The 26,239-nt window shown below is 39.6% G+C and overlaps 1 non-coding gene across 1 annotated transcript; it reads left to right on the forward strand.

Moving 5' to 3' along the window:
* The first annotated feature begins 12,110 nt into the window (after nucleotides 1–12,110).
* On the forward strand, nucleotides 12,111–12,217 carry LOC127124200 (small nucleolar RNA R71). The gene has a single exon (XR_007803825.1). It is a non-coding gene; the product is annotated as a small nucleolar RNA R71 (small nucleolar RNA).
* Nucleotides 12,218–26,239: the final 14,022 nt, after the last annotated feature.

A 26,239-nucleotide genomic window follows, 5' to 3' on the forward strand; every position in this document is an offset into this window, starting at 1 on the left:
CCTTTCTTGACATCTATTATGGCTCCTGCAGTCGATAAGAATGGTCTACCTAGAAGGATTGGTATATCATTGTCCTCCTTGATGTCCATGACAACAAAATCAGTAGGGATAAATAACTGACTTATCCTAACAGGGACATCTTCTAAAATGCCTATCGGATATTTAACAGATCTATCAGCTAACTGAAGTGACATCTTAGTGGGTTGTAATTCTCCTAAGTTTAATCTCTCACAAACTACTAAAGGCATTAAACTCACACTAGCGCCTAAGTCTAGAAAACATTTATCGATGATATGATTACCCAAAAGGAAAGGAATAGAGAAATTTCCAGGATCTTTATCTTTCTTTGCTAATTTATCCTCGGAAATAGCATTACATTCCAAAGGCTTCGGATCGTCAAGTCTACGTTTGTTGGTAAGGATGTCTTTGAGAAACTTTGCATAAGAAGGTGTCATACGGTGAACTGACTTTAATGTGTTTTTTAATCGCAATGTCGCGGTTAGCAAGAGTCGCCACCGACTTTTCTTTTATCCAATAAGGAAAGGTGGAAAAGAACAGGAAAGACCTTAATTTAGATTCTTAGGTTCGGGAGGTACATTATACAAAGGGAAGGTGTTAGCACCCTTTGTATCCATGGTTATCCATGGGCTCTTAATCGCTCAATCATTTATGTTTTTCTAGTTTGAAAAAGTGGTTGAGAAATGTGTAGGAAATGTTTTGAAAAGGAGAATTTAACTTTGTAATGATTCTCGAATGAATGTATACAAAGTGGTTATCTCGTTTAGTTTTGAAAATAGTTTAGAAAAATATAACTCGGCAATGATTCTGGTGCGAATGTATGCCAAGTGGTGATTTTCTGATGGAGGTTTTGAAAGGTGTAAGGTGTGAAAAGTAGTTTTAAATTGTGAATAAGCAATTAAGAGTTATACCTATCCGAGGTCTTTCCGGGCATTTCCTATCCTTATGAGGGTAAAACTGTCCTTACTATTGAGAAGTAAGTATTTTTATCCTTTGGATGTGAAAGGGTCATCGTAGGGTCATCGATTGGTCATTGAAGGCAACAGTTGTGAGGATACCTTAGCGTTCGAAGGGACGATCATCATTTAACCGTAGGCTACACCGAAGGGTCATCGAGGGACAAAGGCAACATTCGAGGGACTATGATGATTTAACCGAAGGGTCTTTGCTAAGTGGATCCCCATATTCGCGGGACATGACCATAATACCGTAATCGTAGGGTAACAAAGAGAGGTCCGAGATCACTTATTCAAAGGCAAAGTTTTACAATTAATTAGGTAACCGTAATCAAGTAGGTAATTAGGTCCATATTAAAATCAGTACATTAAGATCAATTAAGCCATTAGGGTGGATCTTCACCATGAAATTAATACATTAAAATCAATTGAGTAATTCAGGATGAATCTCCATAAGGGTATCCCACACGTAAGGTGGAATACCTAGCCGGCCGTTTCTTCGGGAATATGTAAACCTTTGCACAATTCAACACACGGATTAGAGCATCAAAGTAAAGTACAATTGAAAATTGCACTACAACACAACAGTCATAATCTCAGGCCAAATGATGCAGAATTATAATAAGTCTTGGTTAGATAGACATAAGGCAGAATAGAAAAGAAACAAAGCAACCACTGTCCCGTTCACCTCTGCTTCGCCTAGCGACGGCTCAGCGAATGCTCGCTACAGGCTCGCTTAGCGATGTGCTAGCGAGCGGCCACGGGTTTGGAGTTTGACAGCAGCATGACCTCCGAAAACCTGAACTTTTATGGCATTTGATTACAGGAACAGCATGGACAAACATTCATGATATTCAAGCATATTTAAATTCGCATGTGAAATCAAATTACGTATTCGAAACTTCAATCATGATGCTTTATGTATATAGAGATTACCGATTAAAAGCATAAAACAATAGTGATGCGCAAACCTGCTTTGCAACTAAGCTGCTATGTTGGAGAGACTGATCACCTTTGGTATCGGATGGAGTTGGGCGGCGGTAGCTTCGGAGCGGAGGAGCGGCCTTCAGGGTTTCTTTATTCGGAACTCTCTAAGGTAGCCTCCAGGGTTTCTGTGCCAGGGTTTCCGTCTGTCCTTCTCTCTGTCTTCCTCCCGTTTTTTCTCTTTCGTTACTGAAGCTTGGCTATTTATAATGCTCTTGTTGTGACCTAATGGGCTCAGAATGAAGCCCAGAAATTCTGATATTCGCAAGCTTCGCTAGGCGAAGGAATTGCTCGCCTAGCGAGCAAGCTACTTTGGGCTTTTACTGGACCTGGCGCTTCGCTGGGGCGAGTGTCATGACGAGGGGTTCGCTAGGCGAAGGAATTGCTCGCCTAGCGAGCAGGCCAATTTGGGCCTTTTCTGGATTGGGCCACTCGTGAGCTGGGCCTTTGTTCTTTTAAGATCAGTGCCTTGCAGAATGAGTCGGAGTGCCTTGAAAAATGCTTTGTAATATCAACGGGCAAATTTTGGGGTATGACAGCTGCCCCTGTTCAATATTCTTGAACCGAGAGAGTAGAATGGTATGTGCACCATTCGTGGTCTGGAGGTGGAAGATTATTGAACACTAAAATGCCCCAAAAATTTGCGTTTGTCAACCAAGAGCTAGTCTTGATGGAGATGGGCTTAAAGATGTCATCCAGGGAATTTGATGATGAGAACTTCAGAGTGCGTCGTACATTAGACGATATCTGAAGACATGGATGTCGTACCGAGTCATACGATAGACCGTATAGTGAGTCATCCATTATGCTATCGACTTCGTTGGGGAGTCAGAGTGTGTTACACGCTGCTGGGGATAAGGGATCAGAATGGATCATACGCTAGACCGCGTCTGAACACCAGAGTGAGTTGTTCATTGGGCGGATGACTTCGCTGAGGATGAAAAATCAGAATGGATCATATGCTAGATCGTCTCTGAGTTGCAGAACGAAACCTCCATTAAGCGGGTGATTCCGCTGGGGATAGAAGATCAGACCGGATCGTATGCTAGATCGTATCTGAGTTGAAGATCCAAATGGGTCTTATGCTAGACCATATTGGAGTTGCAGGATGAGTCGTCCGTTAGGCTGTGTCTGATGATGAAAGGGGGTAGTCATATGCTAGACTACACTTCAGAAATGTACCGTACACTAGGTAGCATCTGAGGAGGTGACGGTCTAACTGGGTCGTACATTAAACCGTATCTGAGCAGAATGAGCCGTCCATTAGGCTGAATCTGACGATAAAAGGGGTAGTCATACACTAGACTACACTTCAGAGCTGTACCATACACTAGGTAGCATCTGAGTAGCCGAAGGTCTAACTGGGTCGTACATTAAACCGTATCTGTCACTATCTGCGGACTTGAAGGTCTAACTTGGTCGTACATTAGACTGTATCTGAGCAGAATGAAGGTCTAACTGGGTCGTACATTAAACCGTATCTGAGCAGAATGAGCCGTCCATTAGGCTGAATCTGCTTATAAAAGGGGTAGTCGTACACTAGACTACAATTCAGAAATGTACCTGTCACTAGGTAGCATCTGAGCAGATGAAGGTCTAACTGGGTCGTACATTAAACCGTATCTGAGCAGAATGAGCCGTCCATTAGGCTGAATCTGCTTATAAAAGGGGGTAGTCATACACTAGACTACAATTCAGAAATGTACCTGTCACTAGGTAGCATCTGAGTAGATGAAGGTCTAATTGGGTCGTACATTAAACCGTATCTGAGCAGAATGAGCCGTCCATTAGGCTGAATCTGCTTATAAAAGGGGTAGTCGTACACTAGACTACAATTCAGAAATGTACCTGTCACTAGGTAGCATCTGAGCAGATGAAGGTCTAACTGGGTCGTACATTAAACCGTATCTGAGCAGAATGAGCCGTCCATTAGGCTGAATCTGATTATAAAAGGGGGTAGTCATACACTAGACTACACTTCAGAGCTGAACCATACACTAGGTAGCATCTGAGGAGATGAAGGTCTAACTGGGTCGTACATTAAACCGCATCTGAGCAGAATGGGCCGTCCATTAGGCTGAATCTGCTTATAAAAGGGGTAGTCGTACACTAGACTACAATTCAGAAATGTACCTGTCACTAGGTAGCATCTGAGGAGATGAAGGTCTAACTTGGTCGTACATTAGACTGTATTTGAGCAGCATCTGAGGACTTGAAGGTCTAACTTGGTCGTACATTAGACTGTATTTGAGTGGCGTCTGAGGACTTGAAGGTCTAACTTGGTCGTACATTAGACTGTATTTGAGTAGCATCAGAGGACTTGAAGGTCTAACTTGGTCGTACATTAGACTGTATTTGAGTGGCGTCTGAGGACTTGAAGGTCTAACTTGGTCGTACATTAGACTGTATTTGAGCAGCGTCTGAGGACTTGAAGGTCTAACTTGGTCGTACATTAGACTGTATTTGAGTGGTTGAAGGTCAGAAGGTCAGAATGGATCGCACGCTAGATCGTATCTGAGTTGTTGAAGGTCAGAATGGATCGTACGCTAGATCGTATCTGAGCTGTTGAAGGTCAGAATGGATCGTACCTTAGATCGTATCTGAGTTGTTGAAGGCATATGTTGAGCTGAATCAGAATGAACCGTACGCTAGGCTATATCTGCTAGTATTTGTATATGTTGTATTTGCAATGAATGTCTGGGATGAACTTATAGATGCCATCGTTAGGAGGATGTCAGAATGAATGTTGACATGGAGTATATCTGAAAGATGTATCTGAAGAGGAAATTAGTCGTACGCTAGACTACACCTCGGAATGTACCATATGTTAGGCAGTATCTGAGGGATATAGTTGAATCTTGAATGTAATTGATAAAGATGTCTGTCTGAATGGGCCTTTGTTTTGACCGTATCTAGAGGATGATTAACCTGAAAAATAAAGTTAGCTTCATGCCATGTCATGATGCATGAGATGCAAATGTTGTATGCATGTGTGTGCTGTGAAATGATGTAATGAGTGAATTATGCGTCTAGAATAAATGAGAGCATTGTATACATGTATATGTTATGAAATGACGTAATGTATATGATGCGGAATGAAAATTGTATGTAGGTATGTGATGTGAAATGATGTAATGAATGCACTATGTGTCTGAAACGTTCTTCCAGGGGACTCTACTGGGGAAATAAATCTCAGTCTTCTGGTCGGAGATATTTGTATTGATGACCCTTCCTTAGCTAAGGGTATTTGACTTTTATCTGATGGCAGAGATATTCAACAGAGCCTGGCTGGGGGTAGAAGAGATGACCAGTCTAGTGATGTCAATTTCTTCTGGGGAATAACTGGCGTTGCCGGGGGATCAAATTAGCAACGGATTCATTGGGAAACGTGATTAGACCTTCTCCTCGATCCTGAAGTCGTGTAGTAATTGCTATTACTATTCTGGCATGCATTTTTGGTAAACCTTGATCATATTCAAATGCATAAATCAATTCAAATTAGATCAATGGACGTTTACGCAAACAAAACAGAAAAGTGAAACGAAACCATCTTTTTGGAAATGAAATTGTATTGATTTTGAAAGAGGGCCTGTAAACAGGCAATTTGTGTACAAGGAGACAGAAATCCTAGTGAGAGGAAATCGTCAAGAAAACAAAGAGAAAGCTATGCAGAAAAGGTCCTATTGATTTTAATTCCACTACTGTCATTATGTCTTCAAGCGTCTCATCTCCTGTTGTCGGATAGAAGTGATTGGCTTGTTCAGTCCTTGGAACTTGGTTGAAGCTGACTGAGAACGGGACATAGTCTTACGCTTTAATCCCTAATTTTTGCCTGGACCGCCTTTTCAGGTTTTCAGTCCACCAGGATACCCTTTTTTGCCCAAGCCGCCTTTTCAGGTTTTCGACTTGCCGGGTGTACGTTTTTATATGTTTATCCCTAATTTTTTCCCGAACCCTTTTGGTTCGCCGGGATGCCCTTACTTTTGCCTAGATACGTCGACCTAGCGGGTCTCTTTTATGCGTAGTATTTTTTAACTATGTCCGCGTTCACAGGATGCGGGAAATCTTCGCCGTCCATTGTAGCAAGTATCATGGCTCCACCAGAGAATATCTTCTTAACCATAAATGGCCCTTCGTATGTGGGAGTCCATTTACCTCTGGGATCACCTTGCGGTAGAATGATACGCTTGATCACCAAGTCACCCATTTGATATACCTGTCTCCTGACTCTTTTGTTAAATGCCTGGATCATGCGCTTCTGATATATCTGCCTATGACAAACAGCCGCGAGTCTCTTCAATCAAATTTATCTGATCGAGTCGAGTCTGAATCCGTTCATCTTCATCTAAGCCCGCCTCTTTCATGATTCTTAGAGAGGGAATCTGAACTTCCACTGGTAAGATGGCTTTCATTCCATAGACTAAAGAGAAAGGGGTTGCCCCTGTCGAAGTGCGGTAACCATGAAGAGCAAGAGGTAACATCTCATGCCAGTCTTTGTACGTTATGTCATTTTTTGTATGATCTTCTTGATATTCTTATTAGCAGTCTCCATGGCGTCGTTCGTCTTTGGCCGGTACGGAGAAGAGTCATGGTGCTTTATTTTGAACTGCGTGTAGAGTTCAGTTTAGTACCATTATCAGTGATAACTCTTTCAGGAGACAGCAGGTTTCTCAAATAGATATTTGATAGAATCCATCTTAGAAGTCAATAAAGTGGTATGATTCAACATATACTGTCTTAGTCGGCGAGCAGCCCAAGCCAAAGCACAGCAAGCTTTCTCGAGCTGTGAGTATCTTGTTTCACAGTCGGTACCTTTTGCTAAGGCGGTATATGGCATGCTCTTTTCGACCAGACTCGTCATGTTGCCCCAACACACACCTCATTGAATTTTCTAACACGGTCAAATACATGATGAGAGGTCTTTCTTCAACTGGTGGTATCAGAATTGGAGGTTCTTGGAGATACTTCCTGATTTTGTCCTTCATCATTCCATACCATCTCTTGATTTTTCTTTTTTTAGTAATTTGAAGATGGGTTTGCAGGTAGCAGTCAAGTGTGGAATGAATCGGGCAATGTAATTCGAGTGCCTCAAGAAACCTCTGACTTCTTTCTTGTCTATTTCAGTACCCAAATTTGTAATTTCAATTGATTCCTCTTGCGGTTGTATGGTCTTTTCCTTTTGTAGTAACAGTCTGGCGAGTTCTCAGGTACTTCACAATCTTCCTCATTTCCATCCTCGGCTTGGTAGATCGGATTTTCAAAGTCATAATGAACAGTAGCAGAGTTATTACCAACAGGATCCAGAGTGGATATGGATATGGAATTTGTTACGTGAGTGTGTGCAAGAAAACATAGCTTGTTTGAAAAATGACAGGAAAGGTAAAGAGCGCAATATTTGAATGCAAAAAGTCCATTGATTTATTGAATATGAATATGCTTATGAAAATGACAAAACCCTTGAAAAATTAGCTATTGTGCCTCGGGCATAGACACAATGCTTTAAAATGTTAAAATAGCAATAACAATTACTCCTGACTAAAGGAAATCGGGATAGTGTCTTCAGCTTTCCAATTATTGAGTCTGTCACCAATTGTTGGGTAGACCCAGCTATCCAGGTCGCAATCGCTGTCAGCATCCTCTATAGCATTGAGAGTTTTGTCATGATTGGGCAGAGGAGCAGTGACGACATTAGGAGCCTCAGGCGGATCAGATTCAAATTCTCCAGCGTCGATCATATCCTAAATTTTGTTCTTCAACGACCAACAATCGTTTGTATCATGCCCGGGGCTATCGGAGTGATAGGCACACCTGGCATTGGGATTATAACTAGGAGAAGTAGTGTTGGGTTTTGCAGGAGGATCTCTGAGGGTAATTAAATTTGCCTTTAGCATACCCTGCAGTGCTTGTGCTAAAGTCATATTGATCTTCGTAAACTGCCTTCTTCCCGGGTTAATGTGCCTCACAGATTTCTTGTCTTTTTTCTTCTCGAGCAAGAGAGCCTTCAGTTCTTCCTGCCCCCTGGATAAGTTCAAGATCATCTCCTGGAGTTGAGCATTCTGAGCATGGAGATCTTTGACAGTTTGTTCGAGGTTCATTTTTCTGTTTGGAGGAAAACCGTGAGAACATTGATCCCTTTAGAGTACCTGTTATGCAATGTTATGTCATGCTATGCAATGTATGAAATGTTTTCAAGGACTTTCGGAATTTAATTTTGCATAAACTACCAAAAAGGAAACTTTTTTTTCATTTTTTTTTCTTTTTTTTTTTTTTTTTTTTTTTTTTTTTACAAAATAGAGCAAAGTTAAATCCCTAAGTCCTCGAAATGGTTAGTTCAATGCCATGATGTTATGATGATGTTATGATGTTAAGTAAATAACAAGCACAAGCAAGTCACACAACCATCATTCCTAAGTTTTAAGGCTTGCATGAGTTCCATAGGTAAGTACCCTCCCCACTGAAGTTTGGTTGGTTCAACCTGTCCTAGAATAGTAACCGGGTTCTAGAAGGATCTCAGATCATCGATCTTTCTTTAAGTCCACTTCAGTGCAACGCCAAGTGGTTGACCAAAGCTTCCCTAAAGTCCAATCTCAAAGAGTGTAGTATCGAGTCTCAACCAACCCCAGTCGGAACCGAAGTCAGTTATCTCACTACTTTCTAATGGCTAGGATGAGTCAATTAGGGTTCTAAAGGTCTGGTTAATGCTTTGATGACACCACGCGAATGCCAAATTTTTCCTCAAGTAAACATGAGGAACATCAGGACATCCAAAGTGTCACATTAACCGTAGCCATCATTTTAACCATTCCAGTATACGCCGGATAGTCGCGATGATCTATTGCTACTTACCTAAGGTACACTAGATCCGGGTGTAGGATCTTTCACTCAAGCATAAAATACTCTCAAAAGAAGGAACAGTTTAAAACATAAATGATTTTTAAGGTGACCTCTCTTTGTATTTCCCCAGCAGAGTCGCCAGTTCTGTCATACGGTGAACTGACTTTAATGTGTTTTTTAATCGCAATGTCGCGGTTAGCAAGAGTCGCCACCGACTTTTCTTTTATCCAATAAGGAAAGGTGGAAAAGAACAGGAAAGACCTTAATTTAGATTCTTAGGTTCGGGAGGTACATTATACAAAGGGAAGGTGTTAGCACCCTTTGTATCCATGGTTATCCATGGGCTCTTAATCGCTCAATCATTTATGTTTTTCTAGTTTGAAAAAGTGGTTGAGAAATGTGTAGGAAATGTTTTGAAAAGGAGAATTTAACTTTGTAATGATTCTCGAATGAATGTATACAAAGTGGTTATCTCGTTTAGTTTTGAAAATAGTTTAGAAAAATATAACTCGGCAATGATTCTGGTGCGAATGTATGCCAAGTGGTGATTTTCTGATGGAGGTTTTGAAAGGTGTAAGGTGTGAAAAGTAGTTTTAAATTGTGAATAAGCAATTAAGAGTTATACCTATCCGAGGTCTTTCCGGGCATTTCCTATCCTTATGAGGGTAAAACTGTCCTTACTATTGAGAAGTAAGTATTTTTATCCTTTGGATGTGAAAGGGTCATCGTAGGGTCATCGATTGGTCATTGAAGGCAACAGTTGTGAGGATACCTTAGCGTTCGAAGGGACGATCATCATTTAACCGTAGGCTACACCGAAGGGTCATCGAGGGACAAAGGCAACATTCGAGGGACTATGATGATTTAACCGAAGGGTCTTTGCTAAGTGGATCCCCATATTCGCGGGACATGACCATAATACCGTAATCGTAGGGTAACAAAGAGAGGTCCGAGATCACTTATTCAAAGGCAAAGTTTTACAATTAATTAGGTAACCGTAATCAAGTAGGTAATTAGGTCCATATTAAAATCAGTACATTAAGATCAATTAAGCCATTAGGGTGGATCTTCACCATGAAATTAATACATTAAAATCAATTGAGTAATTCAGGATGAATCTCCATAAGGGTATCCCACACGTAAGGTGGAATACCTAGCCGGCCGTTTCTTCGGGAATATGTAAACCTTTGCACAATTCAACACACGGGTTAGAGCATCAAAGTAAAGTACAATTGAAAATTGCACTACAACACAACAGTCATAATCTCAGGCCAAATGATGCAGAATTATAATAAGTCTTGGTTAGATAGACATAAGGCAGAATAGAAAAGAAACAAAGCAGCCACTGTCCCGTTCGCCTCTGCTTCGCCTAGCGACGGCTCAGCGAATGCTCGCTACAGGCTCGCTTAGCGATGTGCTAGCGAGCGGCCACGGGTTTGGAGTTTGACAGCAGCATGACCTCCGAAAACATGAACTTTTATGGCATTTGATTACAGGAACAGCATGGACAAACATTCATGATATTCAAGCATATTTAAATTCGCATGTGAAATCAAATTACGTATTCGAAACGTCAATCATGATGCTTTATGTATATAGAGATTACCGATTAAAAGCATAAAACAATAGTGATGCGCAAACCTGCTTTGCAACTAAGCTGCTATGTTGGAGAGACTGATCACCTTTGGTATCGGATGGAGTTGGGCGGCGGTAGCTTCGGAGCGGAGGAGCGGAGGAGCGACCTTCAGGGTTTCTTTATTCGAAACTCTCTAAGGTAGCCTCCAGGGTTTCTGTGCCAGGGTTTCCGTCTGTCCTTCTCTCTGTCTTCCTCCCGTTTTTTCTCTTTCGTTACTGAAGCTTGGCTATTTATAATGCTCTTGTTGTGACCTAATGGGCTCAGAATGAAGCCCAGAAATTTTGATATTCGCAAGCTTCGCTAGGCGAAGGAGTTGCTCGCCTAGCGAGCAAGCTATTTTGGGCTTTTACTGGACCTGGCGCTTCGCTGGGGCGAGTGTCATGACGAGGGGTTCGCTAGGCGAAGGAATTGCTCGCCTAGCGAGCAGGCCAATTTGGGCCTTTTCTGGATTGGGCCACTCGTGAGCTGGGCCTTTGTTCTTTTAAGATCAGTGCCTTGCAGAATGAGTCGGAGTGCCTTGAAAAATGCTTTGTAATATCAACGGGCAAATTTTGGGGTATGACAGAAGGTATTTGGGTGATGGCTTCTGTGAAAGGGATTTCTACATGAAGTTTTTCTATAACTTTAATAAATTTTTGATACTGTTTATTGATCTGGGTTTGTTTGAGTCTTTGAGGATATGGTATAGGTGGTTTATATGGCGGGGGTGGTACGTAAGTTTTATCTTTAGGTTCTTCTCCTTTATCTCGACCTTCCTGGTTTTCAGATTCCTCTGGTTTCTTTACTTCGTTCGGGGGTTTGGTACATTCCTTAGAAGTTTCGGGTTCACTCAATTTAGGGTTTGGTGGCTCATCATAAGCATTCCCACTTCGTAGGGTAATGGCATTGGCTTGTCCTCTCGGATTTTGTTGAGGTTGTCCAGGGAATTGTCCTCCAGGAGTAGTCTGAGGGGCTTGGTTTAAAGCTACCTGAGAGATCTGGGTTTCAAGCATTTTGGTATGAGTAACTATTTTGTCAACCTTGGTTCCTAACTGAGTAATCAATTCGTTAACATGAATGTTTTTGTTCATGAACTCCTTGTTTATTGGGTTTGAGCGGTGATAAAATTTTCCATAATTTTCTCAAGGCTCGGCTTTGGTGGCACAGGTTACATAGGTTGATTTTATCTAGGGGCTTGATAACTAGGTCTCGGAGGTGCATTATTTTGAATAGGGTTATTGTTTTTATAGGAGAAGTTCGGGTGATTCCTCCATCCAGGGTTATAGGTATTCGAGTATGGGTTCCCTTGGGTGTAGTTCACTTGCTCAGAGTGGGTTTCGTTTAATAGACTGCATTCTGCAGATTGGTGTCCTTTGGTTCCACATATCTCACAATCCGACGAAACTGCGGCTACAGTATTCGGGTTTATGCACATATGCTCGACTTTGAGGGCTAATGTATCCATTTTAGCTTGCATCATGTCTATAGAGCTTAGTTCATGCACTCCTCCTTGGGCTTCCTTCTTCTCAACTGTCGCTCGTTCGACTCCCCATGATTGATAGTTTTGAGCCATATCTTCGATGAGTGCACTAGCTTCAGGATAAGGTTTGTTCATCAGAGCACCGCCCGCGGCAGCGTCGATGGTCATCTTTGTGTTGTAATGAAGTCCATTATAGAAGGGTTGAATGATTAACCAATTTTCTAAACCATGATGTGGGCATGCTCGTAACAACTCTTTATATCTCTCCCAAGCTTCGAACAGCGATTCTCCTTGGTTTTGGGTAAATCTAGTTATATGGTTTTGAAGAACGACGGTCTTACTCGGGGGAAAATATCTAGCAAGAAAAACTCTTCTAAGGTTATCCCAAGTCGTAATGGAATTGGGTGGAAGGGAATCTAACCATGATAGGGCTTTATCTCTGAGGGAAAAAGGGAATAATCTTAAACGTATTGCCTCAGGAGAAGCTCCATTGGTTTTAAAAGTATCTGCTAATTGAGGAAATATTTTTAAATGCTGGTTAGGGTTCTCGGTAGCGAGACCCGCGAATTGTCTCTGCTGCACTAGTTGCAACAGGGATGGTTTAAGTTCAAAATTATTTGCTGGGATGGTTGGGTTTACTATACTAGAACTAGGTTCTTCGTTAGATGGTTGAGCGAAATCTTTAAGAGGTCTTTGGTTTTGATCTTCGGCTATAGCTCTCTTAATTCTATGAAAGAATAAACGTGCGCGAGCGTAACGTTCAAGTTCCTCCAGAGGGTATACTAAGCTTAAACTTCCGGTGCTACGAGTTCGCAAGTATACGAATCCATAGAGACCAAGTGTCAATCTATCGTTATCTATTGTTATGGTGTTTATCAAAGGCAATCAAAATAGGTGTTTTTGTAGTGTGCAATGAAAAGTAAAGTTTTGAATATAATTAATAAAGACAGGGTCGAATGTAATTCACGTAATCAATTGATAATCCAAGTACTTGCTAGTAGAGCTACTTATGGGCAGTGTTTCCTACTTTGAAAAGAACTAATTTAACAGGAACTGTCGCTTTCGCGTATTCAGAACCGAGTTGTACTCCCTAATCAAACCCTCTTATTGTCACTTACAAAAAGGCGCGCGTTACGTTAGAGTAGTAAACCTATTTTTAAGAAATATAGTATCTTGACTAAGTTGAAAAGTATTATAACCTGGATTTCTTAACCAAAAGAGGTTCTTACGAACCAGACTCTAAACTTATAAACGCGTCCGAAAATAGTTTTAAAATCTCTTTTCTTCTTAATGTTAAAATCTCCTAATGAACTAAACAAAGCGCTTTCGCTGTTTTTGAAATAGTTAAAAACAATTAAGTTTAAAAAGACGTTGGACGGCTTTCGATCTTACCCAACGGAGTTGAAGTGCGGGAAAACTTAAGTTGAAAGTTAAAATAGCCCTTAAGTGTTTCTACGGACAGTTGTACGGATTACTGGTTTAATTACGATCCTTACATTCTAGCCTTATAAATTTAGCTAGACATGGTAAAGTAAAATTGCATTAAAATAAATAAAAGTAGTGCAAGTGCGGAAAGTATATAAAAGTAAAGCGAGTGCGAGGAAATAAATAAAAGTAAGGCGAGTGTGGGAAATAAATAAAGTAAAGCGAGTGCGAGGAAATAAATAAAAGTAAAGCGAGTGCGAGGAAATAAACAAAAGTAAAGCGAGTGCGGAAAATAAATAAAGTAAAGCGAGTGCGGAAAGTAAATAATTTAAAGCGAGTGCGAGGAAATAAATAAAAGTAAAGCGAGTGCGAGGAAATAAACAAAAGTAAAGCGAGTGCGGAAAATAAATAAAGTAAAGCGAGTAATAAAAACCTGCTCCAATCGGAGGGCTGAGTAAATTGCAATGCGGAAAAGAAAATGGCGGCAGGATTAACTTCCTTCCAAAGTGCTCCAAACTCGATTACAGACTCTATCACAGACTTGATTACACAATTGTGGTAACACTCCAATGCGAAGCGATTACCACTATAAAATACTGAATATATGCCTAAGTGAAACAAATTTGCTTCTGAGTTTGCATCTGTTCTAAGTTTGGATGATTGTAAAAGTGAATTCGCGTTTCTATTTATAGGCAAGTAAAAAGATGGAAATAACTTGGATGCCCTTCACTTGAAAATAGGAGGGAACCGTTTTTCCTCTTGTGGCGCCCGCCACAAGGCCATGGCGCCCGCCACAAGCACAATATGGTGCGCCTTAGTGGAAGTAGTGGGAAAACGTGGGAGTTGATGGAAGTTGAATTTGACACGTCATGGCTTGGTCTGTGGCGCCCGCCATTGGGTAGGCCATAAGAGCAAAATGCTGATTTTTAGGGTTTTTGGCTCTTTTTCGCTCCTTTTCTCGATCAGGGCTCCATTTAAAGTAAAATCCTGAAAACAAAGGAAAACACAGTAATAACACAACAAAATGACAATAAAACAACTAGAATGCATGTGAAATCGGAGTCAAAAATACGTAAATTTTAGTGTGATCAACCATTTACAATAAGAGAGAATAATTTTTCCGTGCTCCTTCTTACATCACCTTGTGAACCAAGAGATGTTTGGTACTGTGCCCAAACCCCTATTTCTGCGTCTTTTCGGTATTACCCTATAGCGATGGTCCTACTAGCCCGCGTACTGGTAATAGCCACCTTACTCTTGAGTTCATCTTTTCACCCTCGTTAGAGTTTAAAACACTATTCTTTGGTTCAGACCATACTTCTATCATAATCCTTTTCATCTCCCGCCTCTAGTTCCTTGAACTACGAAGCTCTGAATTCCTCATCGCACTATGAGGATACGTAGGCATGAGGGCCCCAATCCTCACCGAGCACTTTATCTATTTCTTTCCTTTTCCCAATTTTTTGCGAGTAATCTTTAGATATCGCACCTATTCAAGCGAGAACAATTAAAAAAGTTCCCATGGAGTACCGTGGATGTTTGGGGTGCTAATACCTTTCCCTTGCATAACCAACTTCCTTACCCAGTATATCTCTTTCCCCCGGGTTTTATCGATGTTTTCCTTTCCCTTTGGGGATAAATAAAGTTTGATGGTGACTCTATTGTATGTTTGAGTGTGCAATACGTTTGTGTATATTTTCGCTAGCTTCAGTAGTACCTAGATTTTTTACCATCGATGCCTATGCCACACAAGCCATGGTATGACATAAATGCTAAGTGTGAGTTTCACGATGGGTCAGAAAGACATAACATTGAGAATTATAGAGATTTTCAAAAGTTAGTGCAAGAATTGATTAATGACAAGGTTTTGACTTTAAAGAAGAATGACCCAAGCTTTGACATCTTGATTGCAAGGTCAGATAATGACGATGTTAAGGGATCCCCAAAGACCCTTGAAGACTCTACCTACCAGATGGATGTATAAAAATATGAAGGCTAACATTGAGGACATTGGGGCAGTCAATAGTTCATCTCAAATTAGTCAAATGATCACTACAAGAAAACTTAAGGAAGAAATGGGGTCCTCAATCAAAAAAGAGATTCCAAAGTCTAGCAAGTGGCAGCTGTAACACCTCAAAATTTGCCCTCCTCTCTTGGGACTAGCATAACATATTGCATATCATTTTTTTAGGTCATTAGGCATTGCATATTGCATATCATGTGGTTACATTGTGCAAGCCATTCTCCCAAGTCTTGATCAGAAGAAAAGAGGTTGTGTGCAAGATAGGGTTTCATTGGATTGGTCATTAATCATCTGAGGATGTGGAGGTCCAAATTAGGGTTTTGTGATTCTCAAGGAGATTGGTCCTTATCTTGTTTGAAATGATACATCATCATCATCATGGTTTGTCATCATCAAGTGTTGGAGCATATTCCTGGAGATTAGGGTTTTGACCACTGGTCAACCCTAATCAGTTGCATTGGGCCAATCAGGGCATGATCAGGAGATGGGGTCTACAATGGATATGGGGATCATTTCATGATTGTATTGAGCTTATGGAGGCTAGGGTTTCATCATTGAGCCATTTCATTAGAAGATTGGAGCTCAGTTTGATCTATGCATTGCCAAATTCATCTATCAGTTGAAAAAGACAACTGTGGTCAACTGTGCTTGATTTTATGGATTTGGAGGTGGGAGAGAGTTGGATACACTTCATTCATGTTGGAACAAGTGTTATTTGACATGTCAAAGCTCAAGAATGGAGAAAATAAAGTCAGAACAAAAATTGCCAAAAATAGAAAGTGACTTGTAATGGAAGTTTCCAAAAATGGAAAGTTTTTGACCTCAAAATTACATGTCCAAGGAAGCTTCAAATGAAAATTTGTTCAACATGAAAGTTGTAGATCTTGGTCTCACCTTTCCAAAAAGTCCAAGAACTTGAATTTCCCATGTATGGTTGGCAAGTTATGGTCCATTCAATTTCAAAAATGACCCATAATCAGAGTGGCATAACTTCCACATGGAGTGTCCAAATTGAGTGATCTTTTTATGTGCAAACTCCATTTGACATGTACTTTCATGGTGCATAATTGGAATTCATCAAAAATGGTCAATGCAAAAAGTCAATTTTCAAGTGTACAATTAAAGATCCAAGGGCAAAATGGTCCAAGTTGAGAAATAATGGGAATTTTGGAATGGGGATTTTTGCAACACCTCACAAATGACAATTAGAGATGGTTTGAATGGTCATAAACATTCAAGGTGAAATATTTGAACAATTCATTTTTGAACTTGCACTTGAAAATGCATAAAGTGCCATGACATGGTGAAAATGAGAATTACAAGTCCAATGACCATGAGACCAATGCCAACTCATCATAACTGATATTTGGAGAGTGTGTGAGCTGTCATACAGCTGTCATGGGCCCCATGGTGAAAAGACATATTTGCCCTTGCTTAGTAAAATCACATTTTGCTAATCACATGTCATTGTTGCTAATTGGATGATTAGAGCTGGATTAAGTGGAAGTATATAACATTAATCATAACTAACTTTGGATCGGAATCACAAATCACAAGAAACTCTAACAACTTTTCCCTCCAATTCTCCAAATTCATCAAGAACATTCAAGAGCAAGATTCATTGGAACTTCCTTATTTCTCCACCAATTCACGAAATTCTTGTTGCTTCATCTTCATTGGATCAAGAACTGCAACTGTTTCATCATTTCATTGGCCAAAAACTCAAGGTTCGTGACTGTTCAAAGTGTGCTCATCAATGGCATTTGGAAAGTTCTCGCATCTGGAGCAACCTTGAGCTTACCTAATCACTCCAATCATCTTCCTGGACATTAATCTTCATCTGTTTTCATGATTTGGATGGTGAAGCTTGCGGATTCATCACTGTCTTCATCCAAGGTACCAAAACTCGATCTCACTAATTGCTTCAATTGTGATATGCTTTTTGAAGTTCATTCCATGTAGATCGTCGTGATGTGCTTAGTTTTGATTATGATGAACTGTAGAGGAAGAAATCGTGTTTTGAAGTTTGATGTGTGTTTAGGTTTTTGATCGATCCGTGAGATACAGTAAGAATTAGGATGAATTAGTTACATATTCGTGATCCTTGTGTTCATGCGGTTCCAACGGTTATAAGTTTGTAGATTTTGGTTGAGGTTTGCGCATTTTCATTTTCTGGAATTTGGCTCGAAGAACACGGGAAGGACATAGGAAAATCTGGAAAATTATGGTGTTTGATCTTTAAACTTGCCTTGGCCATTTGAATCTCGTGTTTGCCGCACCTGTAAGCCAGTGAGAAGGCGCCATGTATTCTTTTCAAAACGACGCCGTTTTGGCGTACTTCTTCATAATTTCAAAATTGCCATTACATGTTTTAAATAATTATTATTTCATGTTTATTTTCTTTTCTCATTTCATTTTGTTACCACAACTTAGAAAATTGATAACTCACTCATAATTCATCCAAATTTTGTGAGATTTTTTGTGCCATGCTCATGAGATTGTGTAGAATTTAATGATATTTTTTGTGGATTTTTTGCATGAGTAGAAAAATAATGAGCCTAGGGTTTGTAGAATGTGTCACAATTTTGTACACTTTGCCATATCTATCATGAAATGCTCATACTTGTAAAGAAATGAATGAAAATTTTTGTGCTTATTCTGGACATGTTGATGGTGATTTCCATGTAAAGTTTGTGATTTTTGGATACTTGATGATTGAGATATGATTTTTTGAATCTAGGTGTGACAATTTGTGTCACACCTAGCTAGGTCAATTTCATGAATTTATTTGCATGACCTAGAGATGTTTGATTGCTCCAATTTTTTGCATGAATGATCATTGATGTGTCAAGATAACATGTGATTGTTTCTGGATTTTTCTATGGCATTTTCCAATTGATTGATAATTTTCTTCACTGTATGCTCATTTGGTAACATTGTGTGACACATGTTTGTATATCTTTTGTGAAATTCTCATATGGTTTTGGATGAAGATGAAATTTGGTATGCTGATTTTAGACACATTATAGGACATCATAGTTTTGGTCCCATTCATTTCTAATATGTTGTCACTGTTTTATGAATTTTTGAAGTGAATGCATGTGTTGATGCTATGAATTGGCTTGAATAATTGTGTCTGGATTTCTTGATTTTCATTGACCTAGTTCCTTTTGTCCAATTGAGCTGAAAATTGACATGCTACTTGTTGATTGTGTCCTGTTTAGGTGTGAATTATTTGAGGATTTTTGGAGTTGTTTTGGTATGCTTTTTATTGAAGTCATTCTGTTTGGACTTTTGGTGTTGTATTTGACCTAGTTTGTGGTATATTGTGCATGAATTGATATTGGTGAATGGTATAAGCATGGGACCAATTGCATTTGCTTTTGAATGGTTTTAATTTGATTTTGGATTGGTTTGGCTTGCTGTTTAGATTTTTTTCTCCCTTTTGGACCCTAGGCTTGGCCTAGTGGTCTTGTTTCTCACATTTGGTTTGACTTTTCAGGATGAAATGCATAATGCTTAAGGAGAATGCTTCAAGTCAATTAAATTGAGATTGTTTGATGTTGAAAACTAACATGAATTTGTTTTGTAGGTTGTGAAGCTTGAGCTTGAGCTTATAGCTTGCACTTATGTGCATTAACTTGTGTTGTCTGTACAGATTAACTGATTACCATTTGCTGTTTACTGTTTGTCTGTCTGAGTACTGATGATACTTGATTGATTTCAGGTACATTTAGTCGCTTACAGTTCTTTAAGAACTTGCTTGCTGCTGCTTGGTTTTTAAACCACCTGAGGTAGGACTTCTATTCTCCATGTAGTCTGGAAGACCTGGCCTGTTACTTGGCCAGGCAACTGTCTGAAGTCCTCCTTAAGAGGCGATGTTTGTGGTTGTTTACATTTGTGCCAAGCAGGTAAAGACCTCTATGAGGCAATCGGTGGATCAAAGGGATATGCAATCTATCCCCCACTATTCTGTGAGTCGTCCCTCTGCTCACACGGCTGTGTGTTGATGCATTGGGACACAAACCCAAGATCTTGTGCTGTTGCACGATCGAGTCAGAGTCTTTGAGCGTAGAAGGGTCCCTCCATTCTGGACCCACGCTCCTTTGTCTGAAGCTCTCCCTGGTCAGGGATAAGAGCTGTGAAGTCTAATCTTCACTCACCTTTCATCTGCTTCACCTTAGCCCCGCAATGGCAAGGTTAAGAGCGAGCAATACCCATGTACAGATGACTTGCTTCGGCAGTCAAACCCATTGTTTGAGCCTCACTTGATTGGCTATAGCGTGTGCTTTGTGAATATTTGTTTGCTCTGTTTGCTTGTATGCTTGTATGCTTGCTTTCTTCCTGGATAGGATTAGCTTGCAGTTGTGCAAGTAGGTAGAAACCTCAACGTAGGGCAATGATGCATGACAACACTAGGCTCGAGTCCAGCTCCCTGGTAGTGTGTCTTCCCTTGGTTTCTGGCTAGATTTTCTTTCCCTTTCGGGGGAACTACATCGCCCTGATCCTCGTTCCAGACGAGGTATGTAGGCAGGAGACCGTGCGAGGTCTCTCCGGGCACTTTTTTTTTCTTTTTGTGTGTGTTTGCTTGTTATCTTTGTGTGCGTTTTGGTTCGGATGCTGATGTAAGTCCAGTGATTGGCATTCAGGCTCCATGTTTGCCGGTGTGTTTATTTGCTTGTTTGGCGTGCGTGAGCCGAACTACGGCAGCTCTGATTCTCGTTCCAGACGAGATACGTAGGCATAGGATGCGACGTCCTATCGAGCTCTCTTCCCCTTAACCCCACCTGTGTTGTCTTCGGTGCGTGTGTGTGTGGTGTTTTAGCAACCTTTTCTTTTCTTAGAGCGTGGATCCCGTCGAGTACGACGGACGTGAGGGGTGCTAATACCTTCCCCTTGCGTAACCGACTCCCTTACCCTTTCTCTTTGGTCGCGAGACCATGCTTTTTCCAGGTTTCTCTGAGCGTTTCCTTTCCCTATCTTGGGATAAATAACGCGCAGTGGCGGCTCTGTGTTGTTTTTGTTTCAGCCCGCCGGTTGTTTTTCGCGGATGCGACAGCAGCCACCCGCAGTTTGATTTCACTATCATCAGTCAGAATCTTCCAAGCATCCACAACAATAGCCTCTGTATGTTCCTCCTCCAGTTTAGAATCAGAATTACAATCTCCATCGGACAGGTCCCATAAGGCCACCTCAGTTTGATCTAATTCTGATAGCATACACTAAATTGTTTCCTTATTTGATTCAAATATCTTTTGTGTTCCCCAGGAAGCTTAACCCATTGGTGACTGTAGCGGGGTATTCGTTACCATTAGAGATATTGACTAAATCCAAGGTAAACCATACAAGTCGAGTCGCCACCGCATTTCTATTTATCCAAAGGAATGGTTAGAAAGCGAACAAAAACCTAAAAGTTTTATCGAACCAAAAACTAGTAAAAATGTCAGAGATCTGGGTAAGGGGGTTGGTTATGCAATGGGAAGGTGTTAGGCACCCAAAGCATCCTAGGTACTCCTAGGGGGCCCTTTTCACATTTGTTGTAAGGTTGTTGTTTTTTTTTTGTGAAAAATTATTTGTGCAAACATGATTGAAGGGATGAGAAAAGAATATACAAATTTATTTACATTTTGTGTTTGAATGGATGAACCCATTGCCTACGTACCATCTTAAAAAAAGATTAGGATCAAAACCTCGTAGTTCGGGGTAAAAAAATTCAAAAAAAAAGTTGGTGAATTGATTGGTCCAAAAACCTTAAGGTCTTTTGTTATCAAAGGGAGAAAACTCAACCTAAAACCACAAATCCACCATGTGAGGATAGCTTCGACATGCTAGTGAGGGGTTAACCCTATAATAAGCATGGAAGACTCATTGTCCATCACTAAGGATAAAGGTGAGTATTATATCTACCTCAAGGATAATTCAAACCTAATAGCTAATGGTTATAAAAAAGGGTTTGATTAAGAAGGTGGCCATTGAAACCACAAAAAGTATTTGAATGGGTTATATTTACCAATTAAAAGTATTTACAAAAATATGGTTAAAGTGGATTAAAAGGTTCAATTCAGAATAAGTGTTATGAAAAATAAGTTTTGAAAATCAAAAGCATAAGGCTTAGGTTTCTAATGTTGAAAACAAAAGTTATTGTTTGCACAAAAAGTTTTGGCTTGGGTTAGAATGGGGAAGAAAAAAAAAGAAGGGTTAATTCCTAAACATACAAGAGATAAGGGAAAAGAAAATAAAACCACATTAGGAGTTCCCCTCTTGAGATCATATTGATGATCCAAGTAGCTCCCATCCTTTGGAATAAGCAGTCACAAATAAATATCTCAAGCCATTAAGCACAGGTAATCGGAATAAACCTCCAGGGGGTATTCCACAAATAAAGTGGAACACCAGGCCATCTCTGCAAGAGTCATGTGAGTCCTCACAAAAAACTCAACAAACAGGTTAGAGAAACAAGATAGGGTAATCAAGAGTTGCCCCCAAATCAAAATGTAACCACATAAATCATGCCATTAAAATTCACAAAAAAGCTCACAAAAAGCAACCAAGGGCAGGAGGCCTAAACCTCTTGTCAAACACATACATTAAAAGGGTATCAAAAAAATTCAGGTTGAAAGTATAAAGTAGTGGAAATAGGGCATACCTGATTGGGGAGGATCGATTGAAATTGAGTTGCACCCGTGAGGTTTGCAGAGCAATCTGAGGGTTTATATGAGAGGGAATTGGTTCTTTGCCGATGAGTTCCCTTCAGCCTCTGGAGGTTGCTCTGAACTCTATTAGCTCTTCTCTCACTTTCTTTTTCCTGCCAGGGTAATAGGAATGACATGTCCTTTTGTTTCACTGAAACTCTGAATTTATAACCTGGTTTTTGTGGACCTCTAGGCTCAAATGAGAGAGGCCCACGTCCAAAAAAAATTTTGTTATATTTTTTTTATTTTTTTATTTTTTTTATTTTTTTATTTTTCTTCTTTTTCTTTTTTTTTCCTTTTTTTTCGTTTTTTTTTAGTAAACAAAAGTAAGAGAAACAATGATGTATAATTCAAGCATGCTTGGTGATCTCAAACCAATCACAAGGAGTCCCACCCAAAGGCAAAGGGAACCAAGATGCTCATGATCCTTGAGGCTATGCAAATGCAATGTTATGATGCCATGAGGGATCTTAGGGTTAAAATTGGGGTCTTACAGTGACGTACCCACCTAACTTCAAACACAATATTATATGTGTGTACCATGATGGATCAGCAGGGCATACCACTGAGAACTGCGACGACTTCAAGTACAGGTACAAGAGTTAATTAAAGATATTGTCATTTTCGAATTCTACAAATATGGTGAATAACCCTATGCCATGGAACTACGAAACCACCACTCACGCAAGTGGAAGTACAGAAGAAGCAGGGAACGGATCTGAAGAGGTTGCACCTAATGAAGAATCTGAGAAAGAGGACTCAAAGGATTGTCACATTGATTCGGAAGGGCATGATGACCCCAACTTGTGGGTCGGGAAAGGACGGTAGTTAATGAAGAAAGCAAGGAAGCTCATCATCAACAATAGCAATCATTTTGTTGTTTCGTTCTATTTTGTATTTCCTTTGCATGTTGTATGTTTATTTGTTTATTGTTGTTTTCTTTCAATGGTAATATTAATGAAGTCATCATGCATTTTCTGAATCAATCATGTCGTGTTCACTCATTTTTCGTTTATATCAAAAATAAAAGAATTATTATTATTTCTCCCTTTCACATTTATTTATCAAACTGTTGTTTTAGCAAAGATTTGAGGGAGGATGATGAAAATAAAATACCCAAAATTGATGACAAGTATGCTTTCAAATACAACTATGATGATGATGATGTAAGGCATTGTTTCACTTCCCAAACACCAGATATATAAGGAAGATAATCCCTCGTCAAACTCTTTGAGCCTAAAAGTTGGTGTTTCTTTCTAAAATAAAAAACCATTTATTCTGAATCTAGGGTAGGGTAGTTTTCAGTTAATTCGGCTATGCATTCAAAGTTCAAGAGAATCATTCCAAACGCCTAAAAGGTGTAACCACGTGTTTTTCTTCACAACCATTAAGAAACGTCAAAGTAGTCATGAAAAGCCAAAAGTATGGTGGTTGTTTCCTCAATAACTAATGACATGGCAACCATGATCCTTAGAAAAAGGAAAATAAAGAGCCCGCTAAGTCAAACACCAAGAAGGTGACTTAGGAAAAAAGTAGGGCGTCTTAGTGGATTGAGAGTTCAAAAGAACCAGTCCAAACAAAAGTTAGCTAAAAGAAGAAAAAAGAGAAAAGAAGTGAAAATAGGTGACCATTCTATCAAGAAACAAAGGGTCGCCAAAATTCTGGATAAAATCAAATTTTGGGGTTACCAAACAGAGATAGTTGACTGCCATCTCAAATGATTGACTATCATTGGATCCCAAGCCATCATGTTCACACCTCCAAACTCTCTTGGAAGTTGAACGTGTGTGTCAATTTAACTGATCTTAGGACTGGAGATCGCCAAGGAGATTGGGATGGGTTAAAATCAAAACTTTGAGCCTATATCCTCTTGTTTGAAAACCATGAACTATGCCATATTACAACCTTCAAAAGACCTAATTGAATCAAGGTTTCTTTTGAATTTTGAATAAACTAGTGATCTGTTCACTATATATCACCTATATTGGTATCATATCCCATTGTCTTTTGCATTTTGAATAAACCAGTGATATGTTCACTATATATCACCTTCATTTCCATAATGATTGATTTCAAACTTTGTATGAGCATTTCATTAAAATTACCATTTTCTGGATAAACAATTTTATTTGCAAATCTACACTTACCATAAAGTAAATTCTTTCAAAGAGCAGTCAACTTGGTGCAATTTGTTTCAAGATTCAGTGAATCTGGGGCAATCACTTCGAGATGCAGCATGTCTCTCCAAGACTCATACTTGGTCAAGCCATCCCCGGAGAATAGTGGAGCCCCACATTCCAAAATTCAGCCAATCAGGGGCATACCATTGCAGAATTCAGAATATTAGGGCAAGCCATCTTAAGATTATATTCTGGAAAGTTGCTATCAAATTCCCTTTAAAGGGAAGTCTTTGTAGACCCAACAGACTAGGGAAAGGTACGTTATAGATGGGTAAATTCTATACATACCTTCAAGCTTCTAAGGCGAGATGCTGCCTTACATCAACAACCTTTGAGTTCAAAGCAAGTGTCGGGGAATTATGTTATGACAACATCTAATTGACGAGAAACTTGTTGCAAGAACCTTTCTTGATCTTAACCATTCAAACAACCAGATTATCTCATGCATTGGTATAAATCATATTTGCATGCATTAGCATTACTCTTTCATCAAATCATGCATCTCATCTTGTATGTTATGGCATCACCCATATATATAAAAACTCCAACCTTGTTTGGCACCTCAAAAGTCTAGTTCTCATCTGGAAATCACTTTTCAAACCCAATTCTCGTCTGTTAGTTAAATTTCAAACCCAGTTCCCGTCTGGTAGCTAGTTCTCGCATGGCAGTTGTTATTTTCACCAATTCTCAACTGGTAGTGAATTTTTCAAACCTAGTTCCCGTCGGGTAGCTAGTTCTCTTCTGGTAGTCAAGTTTTGAAATCCAATTCACATCTAATAGTCTATCCTTTTAACCAGTTCTCGTTTGGTTGCCCATATTAAAGTCAATTCTCGTTTGGCAGTTCTCATTTTCACCAATTCTCGTATAGTAGTAAGTTTTTCAAAGTCAACTCTCGTATGGCAGTTCAACTTCAAAAGTCCAAATTTACTTTTTCAAACATAACCATTAACTTGTGCATGCATTGATCGATCATCGCATAAATCATTGTCATGCATTAATCATGTTGTTTCACTCAAGCATATCATGCAACGCATCAAAACGTGGCATATCATGCATGAACCTCAACTAGATTCAACAACCTCTCAAAGAAGTTCAATGTTATCTTAATCAGAACCAAGATGCAAGAGGTGTTCTAAAGAGTAGAACAATTAGTTTCTTCAGTATACGTGCTTTCAAAAGTCAATCATTTTTAGTGAGATTCTCAAGACGAGTTTTCTTCCCCAGCAAGATGATTGATATTCTCCCTATTGGACTCTAGTGTCAATGAAATTTCTACTTGGTTTCCCCAATAGATATCTCCCGTTAGAGTTTCCCGTGTATTTTATTTTCTCCAACAAAACTTCATGAACTCCCAAAGCAGGTTTCACACCATCAAGACTCCTTAAGAAAGTTATCCCTAACAACATTATCTTCAGCAAATCCCTTCAAAGTATTTGTCCAAGATGGACATCTCTTTGTACCTTAGCAATCTCCCCGATGAGTCTAATGGACAAGAATTCTATAAATAAACAAGATTTATTGATTGATTCCCAGTATATCTCCAACGAGCCTCTAGTATTTTTATTTCCCAGAGAGTCTCATGTATTCCCCAACAGATTACTTCAGTTAATCCTCGACGAAGTTAGTATTCCTTACTGATCTACTCTTCAAAGAAGCACTGAATTGGACCTGTCAGTTCAATAGTTAAGTGTAATGCTTGGCCTTTTAGTTAGTACTAACCTTTCATCCCCAGCAAATCTCTAAGATCTTATTATTGCCCAAAAGAGTCTTTTGTCAGCCAAGAGAAGTTGAACATGCAATTATTACCCAAAGAAAGTAATTTGTTTATTACCCAGCAGATTTGCTTCAACCAAGAGCAATTGAATGCAGTAGTTTCATCCAAGAACAACTGCATACTATTTTATTTTTGCATAGTTCTTACTTCAACCAAGAGCAGTTGAATGCGGTAATTTCATCCAAGAGCAGCTGAAGACCATTTTATTTTCACAGTTTTGCATCAACCAAGAGCAGTTGAATGTAGTGGTTTCAATCA

This window comes from Lathyrus oleraceus, chromosome 2 (genome assembly GCF_024323335.1).
Source record: "Lathyrus oleraceus cultivar Zhongwan6 chromosome 2, CAAS_Psat_ZW6_1.0, whole genome shotgun sequence".
Lineage (NCBI taxonomy): Eukaryota > Viridiplantae > Streptophyta > Magnoliopsida > Fabales > Fabaceae > Lathyrus > Lathyrus oleraceus.